This window comes from Hordeum vulgare, chromosome 5H (genome assembly GCF_904849725.1).
Source record: "Hordeum vulgare subsp. vulgare chromosome 5H, MorexV3_pseudomolecules_assembly, whole genome shotgun sequence".
NCBI lineage: Eukaryota > Viridiplantae > Streptophyta > Magnoliopsida > Poales > Poaceae > Hordeum > Hordeum vulgare.
Window position 1 is genome coordinate 529,943,234 of NC_058522.1, and position 6,457 is coordinate 529,949,690.

The window sequence follows — 6,457 nt, forward strand, 5'->3', positions numbered from 1 at the left end:
ACTGAAAATATCTTTTATGAAATTCCTTCGGGTATGCTTGAGAAACTGCTCGCTAATCCTTTTACACGAGATGGATCATCACCTCCGGACTTGCATCTAATCTATGTAGATGAAGTTTGTGGTTTATTTAAGCTTGCAGTTTTTCCCGAGGATGAGGTAAAGAAGAAAGTCTTTCCTTTATCTTTGAAGGATAAGGCGTTGACATGGTATAGGCCATGTGATGATACTGGATCATGGGACTACAATCGGTTGAAATTGGAATTTCATCAAAAGTTTTATCCTATGCATTTAGTACATCGTGATCGGAATTATATTTATAACTTTTGGTCTCGTGACAGGGAAAGCATAGCTCAAGCTTGGGGGAGGCTTAAATCAATGCTATATTCATGCCCCAATCATGAGCTCTCGAGAGAAATTATCACTCAAAACTTTTATGCTCGGCTTTCTCATGAAGATCGCACCATGCTTGACACTTCTTGTACCGGTTCTTTTATGAAGAAGGATATTGACCACAAGTGGAATTTATTGGAAAGAATCAAACGTAACTCTGAAGATTGGGAGCTTTAAGAAGGTAAGGAGTCAGGTATGAATTTCCAGTTTGATTGCATTAAACCTTTTGTTGAAACAAACACTTCTAGAGATTTTAGCGCTAAGTATGGACTTGACTCTGAGATAGTAGCTTATCTATGTGAATCTTTTGCTGCTCATATTGATCTTCCCAAATAGAAGTGGTTTAAGTATCATCCTCCTATAGAAGCCAACATAGTTAAACCCAATCTAGTTGAAGAGAAAGTCATTGCCTATAATGATCCTATTGTTCCTTGTGCCTACACTGAGAAACCACCTTACTCTGCTAGGAAAAAGGATTATTCTAAAGCTCCAACTGTGATACGTAGGGGTTACATTAGACCACTTGCACCCCCTGAAGAAATTAGAGTTGAACCCAGTGTTGCTATTATCGAAGATCTCTTAGCCGAAGACATAGACGGGCATGTTATCAAATTCTGTGAGGACTCCGCTAGAATTGCTAAACCTCACGCGAAAGACAAATACGAACCTGTAGTTGGCCTGCCCGTTGTTTCTGTCAAGATAGGAGATACTGTTATCATGGTTTATGTGATATGGGTGCTAGTGTTAGTGCAATACCCCGGTCCCTATATGATGAAATCAAAGATGAGATTGCACCTGCTGAGTTAGAATCCATTGATGTCACTATTATGCTAGCTAATAGAGACACCATCTGCCCTATGGGAATTGTGAGAGACGTAGAAGTTCTGTGTGGTAAGACGAAGTATCCTACCGATTTCCTCGTCCTGGCTACTGCACAAGATAGCTTTTGTCCCATCATATTTGGTAGACCCTTTCTCAACACTGTCAATGCTCATATTGATTGCATTAAACAGACTGTCACTCTTAGTTTCGAGGGTGTGTCTCATGAATTTAACTTCTCCAAGTTTGGAAGACAACCCCATGAAAAATAGTCGTCTGGTAGGGACGAAATCATTGCTCTTGCCTCTATTGTCATGCCTCCTACGGATCCTTTAGAGCAATATCTGCTTGAGCATGAAAATGATATGCATATGGATGAAAGAGATGAGATAGATAAAATTGTTTTAGAACAATATCCTATTCTTAAGAATAATCTGCCTGTTGAACTGCTTGGGGATCCTCCCCCACCAAAGGGTGATCCTGTGTTCGAGCTAAAACAGTTACCAAATACACTTAAGTATGCCTATCTTGATGAGAAGGAGATATATCCTGTTATAATTAGTGCTCACCTCTCGAATCACGAAGAGAAGAAGTTATTAAAAACTTTGAGTAAGCACCGTGCTGCTATTGGATATACTCTTGATGATCTTAAGGGTATTAGTCCCACTCTCTGAGAAAGGCATTGAAGTTGATAAGGCTAAGGTTGATGCAATTGAAAAAATGCCTTGCCCCATAGATATCAAAGGTATACGAAGTTTCCTAGGTCATGCTGGTTTCTATAGAAGGTTCATTAAAGACTTCTCTAAGATTTCTAGGCCTCTTACCAACCTCTTGCAGAAGGATGTTCCCTTTTTTGATGAGGATTGTGAGGAAGCTTTCGAAATACTTAAGAAGGCCTTGATAACCACACCTATTGTTCAACCACCTGATTGGAACTTTCCCTTTGAAATCATGTGCGATGCTAGTGACTATGCTGTTGGTGTTGTTCTAGGACAAAGAGTTGACAAGAAGTTGAATGTCATTCACTACGCTAGTAAAACTCTAGACAGTGCCCAAAGAAACTATGCCACTATGGAGAAGGAATTTTTAGCAGTCGTGTTTGCATGTGAAAAGTTTAGATCTTATATAGTTGACTCCAAAGTCATTATTCACTCTGATCATGCTGCTATTAAGTACCTTATGGAGAAGAAGGATGCTAAGCCTAGGCTAATCAGATGGGTTCTCCTGCTACAGGAATTTGATTTGCACGTTGTTGACCAAAAGGGTGCTGATAACCCTCTAGCAGATAACTTGTCCAGGCTAGAGAATGTCCTTGATGACCCACGACCTATTGATGACAGCTTTCCCGATGAGCAATTGAATGTCATCCGCACTTCACATAGTGCACCATGGTATGCTGATTACGCAAACTATATCGTAGCCAAATACATACCACCCAGTTTCACCTACCAGCAAAAGAAGAAATTCTTCTTTGATTTGAGACACTACTTTTGGGATGATCCTCACCTTTATAAAGAAGGAGTAGATGGTGTTATTAGATGTTGTGTGCTTGAACATGAACAGGGACAGATCCTGCAGAAGTGTCATTCCGAAGCCTACGGAGGACACAATGCTGGAGATAGAACTGCTCATAAGGTATTGCAATCAGGTTTCTATTGGCCCACTCTCTTCAAGGATGCCCGTAAGTTTGTCTTGTCTTGTGACGAGTGTCAAAGAATAGGGAACATCAGTAAACGTCAGGAAATGCCTATGAACTATTCGCTTGTCATTGAACCATTGGATGTCTGGGGCTTTGATTATATGGGACCCTTCCCGAGTTCCAATGGGTATACTCACATCTTAGTTGGTGTTGATTACGTCACTAAGTGGGTAGAAGCTATCCCCACTAGAAGTGCTGATAACCACACCTCTATTAAGATGCTTAAAGAAGTCATTTTCCCAAGATTTGGAGTCCCTAGATATCTGATGACTGATGGCGGTTCACACTTCATTCATGGTGTTTTCCGCAAGATGCTCGCTAAGTATGATGTCAACCATAGAGTTGCATCTCCTTATCATCCTCAGTCTAGTGGTCAAGTGGAGTTGAGTAATAGGGAGATCAAATTGATCTTACAAAAGACTGTCAATAGATCTCGAAAGAATTGGTCTAGCAAACTTGACGATGCACTATGGGCTTATAGGACTGCTTATAAGAATCCCATGGGCATGTCGCCGTATAAAATGGTTTACGGTAAGGCCTGTCATTTACCTCTTGAGCTAGAACACAAAACTTATTGGGCAATTAAATAGCTCAACTTCGATTTCAAACTTGCCGGTGAGAAGCGGTTGTTTGATATCAGCTCATTAGATGAATGGAGGGCCCGGGCATATGAGAATGCCAAGTTGTTCAAGGAAAAGGTTAAGAGATGGCACGATAAAAGAATACAAAAACGTGAGTTCAATGTAGGTGATTATGTCCTGCTATACAATTCGCCCTTAAGATTCTTCGCATGCAAGCTTCTCTCTAAATGGGAAGGTCCCTACGTTGTCGAGGAAGTATATCATTCCGGTGCCATCAAAATCAATAAAACGGAAGGTAATTTTCCTAGAGTGGTAAATGGGCAAAGAATCAAGCATTATATCTCTGGTACTCCCATAAATGTTGAGACCAATATCATCAATATCATAACTCCAAAGGAGTACATAAGGGATGTTTATCAACCTGTTTCAGACCCTGAAAACGAAGAGGTATGTGTTTCGGTAAGTAATTGGACTCCAAAACTTTTCCAGTAGGAAATTTTCTCCGTTTTGGAATTTAAGGAAAAATAGAAAAATAAAAAGCAGTCCGGAGAGCGCACGAGGCGGCCACAAGCTTGGTAGCCGCGGCCTCCCCCTGGCCGCGGCTACACGGCTTATGGGCACCTCGTGTGCCTCCCGGACTCCGTTTTCTTGCGGAGCACTCTTCTGGTCCATAAAAAATCATTATATATACGCCCGAGGGTTTTGATATCCGTATCGCGCAGTTTTCCTCTGTTTTTTGTTTCGAGCCTGTTTTCTGCCGCAGATCTAGGTCAAGATGTCTTCTCAGGATTCAGAGGGGGAGAGCTATGTGGTTGATTACCTTGCTAACCCCAAGGTCTATGGGGACTTGGAACCATATGGCTGGACCACTAATGAGGAAGAGGACTATGATCCCAAGGGGAAGGAACAAACGAGTTCCGATGAAGAGGAGGCTCCTCTACCTCAACCTGGACGCACTCACGTGGAGTTCAAGAAGTCGAGCCTCCCCGACTCAAGGAAGAAGCCTAAGAAATTCTTTATCCCTTCTCGTTTCTTGCAGGAGAGTAAGCAGGAACTTTGTCAAAGGGTGTTGAAGCTTGAGGAGGAAAATGATGATCTGAGAGAGCAGAATTTCATGCTCAAGTGGAAATTAGACAAGCTCAAGACCTCTGCAACAACTCCTCCACCACCACCGAAGGAAGACAACTGAGCATTGGTATGGGCAATCCCCTTGGCTTTTTCCAAGCTTGGGGGAGTTGCCCTGGTATCGTATCACTGTTATATCTTTTGCTTTTACCTTTGTTTTAGTTCTTTCTTTTTCAGTTTTTACTTTCTTCTCTTTGTGGAATAAGTCTTTAGTGTTTAGTTTGAGTCTTTTGCCTTGTGTCTCCCCCGATGTATTCGAGCTTGCGAGCTATATAATAAAGAGTATCTTAGTCAAGGGCTTTGTTTTGTGCCGTGATCAAAAGTATGAAAAGAACGATAGCATGAAAGATCATGAGATGATCTTATGGAAAGTGATAGCTTCACATATAACAAGTATGATGATTGAAACTTGTTGAGAATAGACCAACATAGACCCCAGTCATTGTTGCAATTAATAATAAGTAATAAGGAAAGAGAGGTTCACATATAAATATATCATCTTAGACACTTTTTACAATTGTGAGCACTCACCAAACTATTACATGCTTAGAAGTAGATGTTGGACAAGAAAGACAACATAATGAATTGTGTTTGCTTGATTCCAAACAATGTTATATGTCTAGAGATCCCTTAGCATGTGACGATTGCTTCCACCTCATATTAGCCAAAACTCCCGCACCAAGTAGAGATACTACTTGTGCATCCATAAACCTTCAAACCAGTCTTGCCATGAGTGTCCACCATACCTACCTATGGATTGAATAAGATCCCTCAAGTAAGTTGTCATCGGTGCAAGCAATAAAAATTGCTCTCTAATATGTATGATCTATTAGTGTGTGGAAAATAAGCTTTATACGAACTTGTGATGAGGAAGACATAAAAGCGACAGACTGCATAATAAAGTTCTTTATCACAAGAGGCAATATAAAGTGAAGTTCCTCCGCACTAAAAGGACACGCATCCAAACCTGAAAAGCGCATGACAACCTCTGCTTCCCTCTGCGAAGGGCCTATCTTGTGTCTTTACTTTTGTCCTTGTGAAAGTCATGGTGATCAACACCAATTCCCTATTACGTCTTCATCTTGGTGAACGCCATATGCTTGGGAAAGATCTATATTCATATATCAACTTGGAGATGAGTACTTATGCTTTATTATTGTTGACTTTACCCTTGAGGTAAATGGTTGGCAGGCAAAATTATAAGCCCCTATCTTTCTCTGTGTCCAACTAAAAATTTGATGCCATGAGTACCACGTGAGTTGTAACAATTGTGGAAAACAAAAGAGATGATTGAGTATGTAGATTTGCTTTACAAGCTCTTATTTGACTCTTTCTGATGTTATGATAAATTGCAATTGCTTCAATGACTATGGACTGTTGTTGGCTACTTCTCGGTAAGGTTTTTGATTCATGCTTTGCTTTGTGAAGGAATTGTTACTTTCCCATAAGAATCTTTATGATATATTGTTGGTCTATGTGTGATCATGATGCCCTCATGATCGTATTATGTTTTATCGACACCTTCATCCCTAAACATGTGGACATGTTTATGGATCTTGGTTTTCGCTTGAGGACAAGCGAGGTCTAAGCTTGGGGGAGTTGATACGTCCATTTTGCATCATGCTTTCATGTTGATATTTATCGCTTTATGGACTGTTATTATACTTTGTGGTACCATACTTATGCCTTTTCTCTCTTATTTTAGAAGGTTTATTTGAACAGGGAGAATATCGGCAGCTGGAATTTTGGACTGGAAAAGGAGCAAGTCTGAGTCCTCTGTTCTGCGCAACTCCAAATGCCCTAAAAATCAACGTGGAATTTTTTGGGATTATATAAAAAATAC